Source organism: Monodelphis domestica, chromosome 4, assembly GCF_027887165.1.
Source record: "Monodelphis domestica isolate mMonDom1 chromosome 4, mMonDom1.pri, whole genome shotgun sequence".
In the NCBI taxonomy this organism is placed as follows: domain Eukaryota; kingdom Metazoa; phylum Chordata; class Mammalia; order Didelphimorphia; family Didelphidae; genus Monodelphis; species Monodelphis domestica.
Genome location: NC_077230.1, coordinates 419,203,072 through 419,215,214, shown reverse-complemented (window position 1 = coordinate 419,215,214; position 12,143 = coordinate 419,203,072). Strand labels below are relative to the sequence as shown.

The 12,143-nt window shown below is 48.7% G+C and overlaps 1 long non-coding RNA gene across 1 annotated transcript in view; it reads right to left on the bottom strand.

Moving 5' to 3' along the window:
* Nucleotides 1–5,190: 5,190 nt before the first annotated feature.
* Nucleotides 5,191–12,143, bottom strand: part of LOC130453938 (uncharacterized) — a 19,486-nt gene continuing 12,533 nt past the window's right edge. The window contains exon 2 of the long non-coding RNA XR_008911615.1: nucleotides 5,191–7,634. This is a non-coding gene — a long non-coding RNA (uncharacterized LOC130453938). The remainder of the gene's footprint in view (nucleotides 7,635–12,143) is intronic.

Here is a 12,143-nt window from a genome sequence, read left to right as displayed (position 1 = left end):
TCCACAGCAGCAGGACCTCTGAGGAAGGCATCGGGACCATTTCTGGCCCTGCTTCATTTAAGAGAGGCCTCCAGCGTGCTCCCACTGCCGGGCCTCCAAGGACAGCCAAGGCAGAAATGAGGAGCCCAAAGGCACGAAGGCGTGTTCTCTGGAGACAAAAGGTATGGGTTCAAAAGGAATAACAATAATAACAAATGTGGGACTTGTCATTGGTGAGTGCCCCTGCCCACCTCCGGTGGCCAACTAAGCATTGGTCAAAATAGAAATCAGTAGACTGCTGCCTTCCCTTACTTGAAATTGAGCTCCGGACACACAGCTTCTTTTTCTTTTTTTAAACCCTTCCCTTCTGCCTTAGAATCAATGCTAAGCATCAGCTAGGCAATAGGGGTGAAGTGACTTGCCCAGGGTCACACAGCTAGGAAGTGGTTGAGGCTAGATTTGAACCCAGGACCTCCCACACCTAAGAAGTGAGTTTCATTAGCCCATTTTACAGATAAGGAAGCTGAGGCAAACAGAACTAATACCTAAAGCCATATATGAACCCAGAGCCAACCCTTGGCTGCCTCCATGAGCATGAGCATATATCTGACTTAGCAAGAAGATCTCGCCAACCATGGCCCCAGCTATGGCGATGAATGTGGCAAAGAATAGATTTTTTTCTGCTTGTTCAGTCATTTCGGTCATCTCCAACTCTTCATGACTCCATTCGGGGATTTCTTGGCAAAGATCCTGGACTGGATGGCCATTTCCTTCTCCAGCTTATTTGACAGATGAGGAAACTGAGGCAAGCAGGGCTAAGTGCCTTGCTCAGGGTCACCCAGCTACCAAGTATCTGAAGCTGGATCTGAATTCAGGAAGTAAAGTCTTCCTGACTCCTGGCCCGACTCTCTGTCAGTCTAGTTACCCAAATGAACAGACTGGATAATCATAAAAGGCAAAGCAGAAAGTATAAATTACACAAAGTGGAAAAGCTTTTGCCTAAAATAGAACGAGGGTGAAGTAAGGGAATATGTATATACGTGTAAATATTTGCATCAAATAGGAATAGGACCTGCTATTTCTGTGGCCTGAGGAACTCCCAGGCAAGGAAAGACCTTCCATGGGTGCAAGATCAGCACCTTCTCGGCCTCTCGTTGTCTTAGAGAGCTGCCTAAAGCACTGAGACGCTAAGCCATTTACCCGGCATCACACAGCCAGCAAGTGCAGCCAGTATGACTGATGCAAGTCTGACAGAGAAATATCTCCCAGTTTCTTGGAGCTAGTGGAGCCCTGAGAGCTTGAATGACTCTCCTGGGTCACACAGGGCCCAAAGGTGGCACCACCGTGTGATAGCACAAGTCTGAAGCAGGAAGACTCATCTTCCTGAGGGACCTCAGACGAGTCACCAAACCCTGTTGGCCTCTGTGTCTTCCTCTGGAAAATGGAAAGCATTCCAGTATCTTTGCCAAGAGAACCCCAACGGGGTCCCAAAGAGTCAGACACAAAGGAACCACCACAAAAAGGACCAAACCACGCATATGTGTGTTATGGGCAGGACTTGAACACAGGTCTTTTTCCCTTTGAGGCCTCTGTCCTCTAGCCACAACCCACTATGCTCTCCACCAAATTAGAACAGATTCCAAATGACTCATGATAAAGAAAAAATCTAAGATGTCACCTCATCAAGTAAAATGGCAAAGATGCCCACCAAATATAAAGGGTCGGTGTCAGGGGAGAGAGGCGCGCTCAACAGCTCACTGGCCTTGGAGTGCTGAAAAGAAATCTGAAATGATGGCAGAAAAAACCCATCCCTGAGCTAGGGACACCTTCTGAACCAGCTATCTCACTGCCCAGTACCAGCCAGAGAAAGAAGGAGAGAAGGAAAGAAGGAAAGGAGAGAAGGAAAGGAGAGAAAGAAAAAAGGAAAGGAGAGAAGGAAAGGAGAGAAGGAAAGAAGGAAAGGAGAGAAGGAAAGGAGAGAAGGAAAAGAGAGAAGGAAAGAAGGAGAGAAAGAAAAAGGAGAGAAGGAAAGGAGAGAAGGAAAGAAGGAGAGAAAGAAAAAAGGAAAGGAGAGAAGGAAAGAAGGAGAGAAGGAAAGGAGAGAAGGAAAGAAGGAGAGAAGGAAAGAAAAAGAGAAGGAAAGAAGGAGAGAAAGAAAAAAGGAGAGAAGGAAAGGAGAGAAGGAAAGAAGGAAAGGAGAGAAGGAAAGAAAGAGAGAAAGAAAAAAGGAAAGGAGAGAAGGAAAGAAGGAGAGAAAGAAGGAGAGAAGGAAAGAAGGAAAGGAGAGAAAGAGAAAAGGAAAGGAGAGAAGAAAAGAAGGAAAGGAGAGAAGGAAAGGAGAGAAAGAAAAAAGGAAAGGAGAGAAGGAAAGAAGGAGAGAAGGAAAGAAAGAAAGGTCCTGCCAGGTCCTTCCTGGTTCTCACCCTTTACGGAGCTAAGAGGAGCTGGAGAGTGTTCTAAGTCTCCCAAAGACCACCTAAAAGGACAAAGAACAAGCTAGATTTGAAGAGGAGCCCATCCTAGTCCTCCCCCCAGAGAAAGAACCGATTCACAGAAACACAAAAGCAATAACGTGGGTATAAATCCAGATCCGACTGCTTCCATCTTTGAAAACAGGGAGGGAGGCCATTTGGGTCTGATCATTTCTGAAACTGCGGGTCAAAAATTGTTATTACATGTCCCTGGGAAGATAAGTGTCAGAATGCACGGGAACATGAACAACATGATTTACATATTTTTTTATTTAAAAAAAATTTTTTTTTGCCAGGGAATACCGTCTATAGTGCAGGGAAGGAAGGGAGGCCATGAGGTAGCTGAGGATTTTAGTGTAAACCAATAAACAACTTACTTCATTTAAAAAGAGAGAAGTGAAAAAAAATTAAAATAGAATGGGCTGAGGGGAAAGGATAGAAAGAGCCAGGGATGGTGCACAGAAAAGGGCATGGTCAAAGATGGTGGGGCACCCCGTTGCCAGGAGTGAGGTGGCCCTCTTTTGGCCAGGGCCATGATTGGGAGAAAACTTGCTACCTCTTCCTCTCATTTGGATCTCCGAGTGGAGTAGAGCTGCCCAGAGTCCTGGACGTGCTGGGCCAGCTCATCGGGCCTGAGGATGGAGGGAAGAGAAGGAAAGGATTTGAACCCGAGTCCTCTAACTAGAGAATCCCTGAGAATCCCAAAAGTAAGGAGAGGAAATATACCGGGCTAACCTTGAGTGGATGGAGCAGAGGAACTACAGCGTTTTTGTTAGCTTTGCCCTCCCTCTTGTGGCCTGAAGGAATATTACAACCTGCTGAAAGGCGTCCATGTCTCTGGGACCTGAGCTTGAGTAAAGCGCCCCTTGGTGACTAGCTCAGATATTTCATCCTGCCCAGGTTTCTACCTAAGTCCCAGTGCCCACAAGCCAAAGATCTAAGTGGCTGTTGTTCAGTTGGGTTCACTTCTTCGTGACCCCATCGGGGCTTTCTCTTCTCTTCTCTTCCCTTCCCTTCCCTTCCCTTCCTTTCCCTCTTCCCTTCCTGTCCCTTCCCTTTCCTCATTTCCTTTCCCTTCCCTCTTCATTTCCCTTCCCTTCCCTTCTCTCTTCCCTTCCGTTCCCTTCCCACTTCCCTTCCCTTTCCTCTTCATTTCCCTTCCCTTTCCTCTTCATTTCCCTTCCCTTCCCTCTTCCCTTCCCTTCCTTTCCCTCTTCCCTTCCCACTTCCCTTCCCTTTCCTCTTCATTTCCCTTCCCTTTCCTCTTCATTTCCCTTCCCTTCCCTCTTCCCTTCCCTTCCTTTCCCTCTTCCCTTCCCACTTCCCTTCCCTTTCCTCTTCATTTCCCTTCCCTTTCCTCTTCATTTCCCTTCCCTTCCCTCTTCCCTTCCCTTCCTTTCCCTCTTCCCTTCTCACTTCCCTTCTCTTCCCTCTTCATTTCCCTTCCCTTCCCTCTTCCCTTCCCTTCCTTTCCCTCTTCCCTTCTCACTTCCCTTCTCTTCCCTCTTCATTTCCCTTCCCTTCTCTCTTCCCTTTCCTTCCCACTTCCCTTCTCTTCCCTCTTCATTTCCCTTCCCTTCCCTCTTCCCTTCCCTTCCTTTCCCTCTTCCCTTCTCACTTCCCTTCTCTTCCCTCTTCATTTCCCTTCCCTTCCCTCTTCCCTTCCCTCTTCATTTCCCTTTCCTTCCCTTCCCACTTCCCTTCTCTTCCCTCTTCATTTCCCTTCCCTTCCCTCTTCCCTTCCCTTCCTTTCCCTCTTCCCTTCTCACTTCCCTTCTCTTCCCTCTTCATTTCCCTTCCCTTCCCTCTTCCCTTCCCTCTTCATTTCCCTTTCCTTCCCTTCCCACTTCCCTTCTCTTTCCTCTTCATTTCCCTTCCCTTTCCTCTTCCTTTCCCTTCCTTTCCCTCTTCCCTTCTCTCTTCCCTTCCCTTCCCTTCTCTTCTCTCCTCTTCTCATTTCTTCTCTTCTCTTTCCATGTCTTCTCTTTTCTTTTTTCTTCCCCTTTCTTTTCTTTTCTCAAACCCTTCCCTTCCACTTAGAATCAATACTATGTTCCAAGGCAGAAGATCAGTAAGGGCTAGGCAATGAGGGTAAAGTGACTTGCCCAAGATCACACATCTAGGTGGCCAAATTTGAATCCAGGATGTCCCATCTCCAGGTCTGGCTCTCCATCCACGGAGCTACCCAGATGCCCCTACCTGGAACTTTGTTGGCAAAGACACTGGAGTGGTTTGCCATTTCCTTCTCCAGCTCATTTCACAGATGAGGAAACTGAGGCCAATAGGATTAAGTGACTTGTCCAGGGTCACACCGTTAGTAAGTATTTAAGGCCAGATTTAAGATCAAATCAAGAAGATGAGCCTTGCCGCCTCCGGACGTGACGCTGCCCCAAATGCTCTCCAATGTTGGTCTCCTTATCCTGTTACACTCTTAAGAATTATCGAGGATCCCTAATGAACAACATGGAAACAGGTTTTGCCTGATAATACATGCAGAACCCGGATTAAATTGTTGGCCAGCTCTGAGAAGGCGGGGGGGGGGGGGGGACGGAGATCATTAGGATCCTGTAATTGGAGAAAACTTGGGTGGAAATCTGTTGTTATATGTAATTGATCAAATAAAATCTTTACCACAAATATCAGTGAGGATCCCAAAGGGCTTTTGCTTGCAGGTTACGTCCCATACGTCCCTGTGCTATCACTTATATTGATGTTTACCATATTAAAATTTAAACAGATATATTTTTAGATGTTTATTAGTTCATTAAAAACAATAAGTCAAAATATTAAAACAAACGAATGTGAAAAATAAAATAAATAAATAAAATATATGAAGAATAACTGGATTTTACAAGTCTAAAAAATTGAGTGAGAAAACAGGCCTCTTTGCAAATTTCTTTAGTGTCTGGCTAAGTAGAAGACGGGATTCTCGTATTTGCTTCTGCATTCAGTCTGGCCTCACATGCATATGTAGTTGGAAAAGGCCACAGCATTTTAATAAGCAAATAACATCTTAGCATTGTTATGAAAAGAGTTTTGAACTTGCAGATACTCTAAAAAAAGGCTCAGGGAGCGGGCTCAGCTAGGTGGCTCATGGGATGGAGAGCCAGGCCTAGAGGCAGGAGGTCCTGGGTTCAAATGTGACCTCAGACACTTCCTAGCTGTGTGACCCTAGGCCAGTCACTTCATCCAATTGCCTAGTCCTTACCACTCATACTCAGCATTGATTATAAAACAGAAGGTGGGGGGGGGGGGGTAAAAATTAATAAAAAGAATAAATGTTTAGTCTCGGGGCTCTGTGGGTCACACTTTGGAGAAGCAGTACTCTAAGACAATTCCATACATTTGTAGCATGTAGTCTGTACCTGCCGCTCCCAGGCACATACATATGGATCAGAGGCTCTTCATAAATGTCCGTAGCCACCTTCGTAAGGTGGTACTGAGAGGGTTCCAGGCCTAAAGGCAGGAAGACTCACCTTCCCGAGTTCAGATCCAGCCTCAGACACTTACTACGTGCCTATGTGTAAGCCACATCACCCTGTTTGCCTCAGTTTCCTTATCTGTAAAATGAACTGGAGGAGATAATGGCCCGCCACTGCCAGAATCTCTGCAAAGACCCCAACCTGGGTCCCAAAGAGTCCAACCCAACTGAAATAATAAAAAGAACTAAAAGCACCCTCTGTGTGCATGGATTGGGAAGCCAGTGGTGGGCCACTTCCTTCTCCAGCTCATTTTGCAGCACAGAAGTGTGGCAAACAGGGCTAGGACGCCCGGCGTCCTACAACTAGTGAGTGTCTGTGGCCATATCTGAAATCAGGAAGACGGGCCTTCCTCCCCAGGCCTGGCACAGTCCACTGCGCCGTCTCGCCGTCCAAGGATCTTGTGTTGGGCCCTGAGCACGAGAGGAAGACGCCAGAAGGAACTCACTGAGTGGAAGGGCAGCCTGGGCAGGGCTGCGCTTGAGGAAGGCCTGTCTGAGGGCAGAGCTGGAGAAGGGAGATGCTAGAGGAGGGTAAAGCAACCCTAAGCGATGGGCTCGTCCAGACTTGCCATGACGAGCACCCGCCTTGTCAGAGGGCAGAAGGGGCCACCTGGAGAGATGTCCTGAAGGGAGCATCCCTGGACAGAAGTCGAGGATATTCCTCACGTGTGAGCCCGGGTGACCAGAAAGATGAAATCAGGAAGGGAAGGCCTGGGGGGAAAGAGGCCGAGCTCCGCTTTGGACGGGTCCGATCGAAGATGTCTCCAAACTCTGGTTTGAAATGTCCAGGAGGGAACTGGGGAAACGAGACTGGAGATCGGGAGGAAAGTGGCCAATGGATGAGAATCAAATCCGTGGACGCAGACGGGATGGCCAAGCAAGCTAGAGGGAGAAGAGGAGAGAGGCTGGAGCAGAGCTTTGCGGGACGCTGGCCACCACTGTGTGTGAAGAATAGACTGAAGAGGAGCAGGCAGGCAGAAGAGAGCAAGGCCATAAAACCCTAGAGAGAACGTGGGTCAGCATGGGCATCTGACGCCCCATCTTCCTGACTGCCTAAGTACCGCACTGGGCCCTCTGCGCCCTGCCTCTCTTCCCCATACTTCCGCCCTAAGTCTATCTCACTTGGCTCAAAGCCTAAAGCTGGAAAGAAGTGCAGAGGTGATCTGATCCGCCTCCCCTCATCTTAAAGAAATTAGCAGCGTCTTTTAACATCATCTCCATTTCCCCGTAGATCTCTTCCTCTTCCTCCTCCTTCTCTCCCCCAGAGCTATCAGCTTAGCAAAATGACTTACACAAGAGTCAGAAAGTTCTGCGGTGCGGTGCATGGCTCCCATCACCTCTGCGAAGAAGGGCGGAGGCCCATCGTCCTCCCTCCAGTTTCCATGTTATTGTTCTCTGCCTTTATGAGGCCGGAGACATCTGGTAAGACATGCGTTTACTTAGTTCTGTTATTTCACTCTGTGTCAGTTCGTAGAAATCATCCCATAGCTCTGTGCGTGCTTCACAGTCATCACTTCTTCCCAGACAGTCATCTTCTACCACATCCGGGTAGCACAACCTGGATAGTCATTTCCCCAAAGGATGGGCATTTCTTGTATTTCTAAATCTTGGTGCATCGTCGACCCGTGACCTTCCTGGGATGTGTGTCCAGCAAGGCGATGTCTGCATTCGTAGTCCAAAGGCTGTGGACATTTTCACTGTGCCTGGAATATATTATAATATAACATAATTAATCGACGTTGCTTTCCAGAATCAACAGTGTATTGGGGTGACATATGTAAAACCCGATGGGATTGCTCATGAGCTACGGGAATGGGTGGGAGGAGGGAAGGGAAAAAACAGGAATCTGGAAACCATGGGAAAATATCCTTAATTAATTAAATAAAATTTCACAACCCAAGGTATGGGGGTGCCTCGTCTCTCCCCAGCCCCTGCGACAAGGACTCTGCTCATCTTTCATGACCTTTGCCAGTTTTCTAGCTGTCAGAATTGTTTGGATTTGCCTTTTCTTTTATCGTTAGGGACTTTGAGTGGTCTTCCTTTAAACCACTAATGGTTCGGCTTAAGAAAATGGTGTGTGTGCGTTTCTTTTGAGTACTTCTCCGCGGGGAGCAGCTTTGGGGTTGTGATGTGGGTGAAATGGCTTATAAGGTCTTGGACTCATCCCTCCCCTCCCTCAAAGACAGCTCACACGGCCGGGGCTGACCCGAAGGGTCCAGTTCTCTCTCGGATCGCTGCGCCCATCCGGACGTCCCCAGGAAAAGCTCTAAGGATTCTCAGGGGGTCCTTTTAGAGTCAACAAGGCCCAGCGGGCAGAAGCCAGCCAGAAGGCCCGCCTCTACACCTGCGGGGCAGTGACTCTGGGCGAGCCCCCACCCCAACTCCCTGGCCGTATCAATCGCTGAGCAGCATCGAGAGGGAGGTTCATGTAGTCATGAATGAAAATGATTCTTTTCATGACAGGCCACAGCTTATGGCTAGGCGCTCCCAAAACGTGTCCCAGCTGCATGTCAGGCTTGGGGCATTTCCTGCCAAGCAGAATGCATGCAGGTGCAAAGGCCTGGCGGGAAGCTATGCACACATGGAGCGCTCAGACGTCCTAGTGGACCTTCCCTCCTCTCTGTGAATGAATGAAGAAGCCCTTAGGAAATGCTCACCCGCGCTTGGGGTGCCCAAGGGAAAGGCCGGCTCCACTCTAGCGGGGAGTGGAAGCCGGGGAGAGCTGGCTTACCAATGTTGAGAAACGGCGAGCGACGCTTCGGGGCGCGGAATGGCACGGCCTGTGCAGGGAGCCAGCGACAGACTAGGCTTGATCACGGTCCCAGAACTGGATTGCACTGGGGCTGCTGGCAGGGGAGAAGCTGTCCAAGGTGGGCAGCAAATCCAAGTGGACTACAACAACACTGATCAGGACTTCTGGACAGGAGTTCTGGGCATGGAAGGGTAGAGGGCTGCCCCCCTCCCCTTCACATCTGACCTCCAGGGGCAGAGCAATTCATGGTCACAGCAAGGAAAGCAGAAAGAGGTGCAGATCTCTCAGTCCCCTTTGATTTCAATCCAAGTGATCAACAATCAACATAATATTGAGTTGAAGGGGGCAGCAGGATGGAGAGCCAAGGCTAGAGATGGGAGGGTCCTAGGTTCAAATCTGACCTCAAATATTTCCTAGCTTTGTCACCCTGGGGCAAGTCACTTAACCCCCATTGCCTAGCCCTTATCACTCTTCTGTCTTGGAGCCTATACTCAGTATTGATTTGAGGCAGAAAGTAGAGGAGGAGGAGGAAGGAAGAGGAGAGGAAGAAGAAGAAGAAGAAGAAGAAGAAGAAGAATGAAGAAGAAAGAGAGAAGAAGAAGAAGAAGAAGAAGAAGAAGAAGAAGAAGAAGAAGAAGAAGAAGAAGAAGAAGAAGAAGAAGAAGAAGAAGAAGAAGAAGAAGAAGAAGAAGAAGAAGAAGAAGAAGAAGAAGAAGAAGAAGAAAGAAGAAGAAAGAAGAAGAAGAAGAAGAAGAAGAAGAAGAAGAAGAAGAAGAAGAAGAAAGAAGAAGAAGAAGAAGAAAGAAGAAAGAAGAAGAAGAAGAAGAAGAAGAATGAAGAAGAAAGAAGAAGAAGAAGAAGAAGGAAGAAGAAGAAGAAGAAGAAGAAAGAAGAAGAGGAAGGAGGAGGAGGAGGAGGAGGGAGGAGGAGGGAGGAGGAGGAGAGGGAGGAGGAGGAGGAGGGGAGGAGGAGGAGGAGGGAGGAGGAGGAGGAGGAGGAGGAGGGGAGGAGGAGGAGGAGGAGGAGGAGGAGGAGGAGGAGGAGGAGGAGGAGGAGGAGGAGGAGGAGGAAGAAGAAGAAGGAGAAAGAGAGAGAAAGAAAGAATGAAAGAGAGAGCGAGAGAGAGAAGAGAGAGAGAAAGAAAGAAAGAGAGAGAGAGAGAGAGAGAGAGAGAAAGAGAGAGAGAGAGAGAAAGAAAAAGAAAGGTGAGTAGGGATTACATAAGGCCCAGATATGAAGGAGAATATTCCAGGAAGGGGTAACCTACACAAAGGTAGGAGATAAAATGGGCACGTACAAGGAATAACAACAATTGGAGGGAGTGGGTAGTGATGAGGAATATGTCATCAGCCTGATAAGAGAAGGTAAGGCCAGAACATGAAGAAGTTTAACCCTAATTCCAAGGAGTTCATAGTCTATTCTACAGGCAATGGGGAGCTATAGGAACTTCTTGAGGAAAAGAGTGCCATGACCAGAACTATATTTTAGGAACGGCCATCTGCAGCTCTGACTTATGATAAAGAATCCATCGACGAAAAACTGTCTTTGGAGTCAGATCAGATCAAAGCATACTGCTTTTCGGCATTAGTTAATCTATGGTTTGATTTAGGGGGGTTGGTTTTATAGGAATATTCTCTTACAACAATGACCAATATGGAAGTATATTTTGCGTGATAATACACGTATAGCTCAGATCAAAGTGCTTACCAACTTGGAGATGGGGAGGGAGACAGTTTGGATCTTATATTTTCAGAAAACATAGGTTGAAATTGTCATTACATATAATTAGGAAAATAAATAAATTGAAGAAAGAAAAAAAAGACGATCATCTTTAAAATGAGGGGAGGGGAATGTCAGTCTAGCAGTTTTGTAGAAGTCGGATTGAAGAGGAGAGAGGGATGCAGTGTTTAATTCTAAGGCTATTGCCTTAGTCCACGATTGTTCTAGTGTGAGCAAAAAGGAGGGACAAGACAGCTGGGTGGCTCAGTGGATTGAGAGCCAGGCCTAGCGATGGGAGGTCCTGGGTTCAAATTTGGCGGTCAGACACTTCCTAGTTGTGTGTTCCTAAGCAAGTCATATAAGCCCAATTGCCTAGTCCTTATCTCTCTCTACCTAGGAATATTAATTATTAATTCTTAGATGGAGGGTAAAGTGGAAATAAATGCTTGTGAACTCTGGGAGGGGGGAGAGGAAAAGGGGGGGGAGATGACAGGAATCATGTAACCATGAGAAATTTTTTTTAATTTTTTAAAATTATTTTAAATTTAAATTAAAAAAAAAAGATTGAAAGGTAAGTTACCAATGACCTTATTCCTGTGAAATGGGGACGGTCTTTTCTAGTTCCCACTCTTCTTGGCCACCTCCTCTCTACTGCCTTTGACACCATTTGGACTCTCTCTCTCTCTCTCCTTTCTATCTTTCTATCTCTTTCTCTCCCTTCTCTCTCTCTTCCTCTCTTCCTTCCTTCCTTCTCCCTCCCTCTCTCCTTTATTTCTCTCTCTCTCTCCTCTCTCTTTCCCCTCTCTCTTCTCTCCTCTTCTCTGGCTCTCGCGCTCTCGCCCTTGCTCCTCACTTCTCTTCCTAGCTATCTGACACTCCTTCTCAGTCTTTTCTCCCAAACGGGGTGTTTCCCCGAGTCTATCTCTCTTCTCTCTTTCGGTGGCCTCAGCAGCCCTCTGGCTCTACTTATCATCTCTACCCAACGCCTTGGAGATCTCTTGTCCAGTCCCAGTCTCTGCCTGAGCTCCGTTCGGTCCAGCCTTTTGGCCCGTCAGACTGGACGTCCCAAGGACACGTTGAACTCAGGATGTGGGAAACAGAGCTGTCACCTTTCCTCACACCCTTCCCTTCTTCCCGTGAGCTCCCAGTCTCCCGTGTTGGCTCCTTGGCTCTGGCCTGGACTCTCCGCCCCTTGCATCTTCTGATCTCATTTCCAGATATTTGCCCAATCGTGCTCTTCTGGCCATGACAGCAGCCCCCCCAGTCCAGCCCTCTTGTCTCTTGCGCCAGCCTCCGAAGTGGTGTCGGGCCCCTCCTCCCTGGTGGGCTCCTCTGAACGGCCACCCCCGGCTCGCCCCGACTCCAGGGGCTTCCCTCCTCTGTTTAGCCCTTAAAGCCCCCCCGGCCCGTCTCCCTCCCTGGGCCGCAATGGCTCTCGATGCAACCGGGCTCTCGTCCTCTGCGCTGGCTGTTCCCATGCCAGGGACGGGCTTGGCCCCCCCCTCTCGTGCTCGTTCCTTCTCTTCCTCCGAGCTGGGGCTCCAACGCCATCTCCCCTCCGGAGCCGCAGGGGCCTCTGGGAGCACCACAGCGGCCCTTGCCCACCTTCCCGGCTTCTTCCCGCCCCTCGGCTCTGGCACCAGCCAGCGGCGGCCCTCCTGGGCGTCCTGGCCCGGCCGTCTCCCTCTCCGGGTCTGTCCTGCCTTCTGCCAAGCGCCTCTCCGACGGCCCTCCCGCGAGG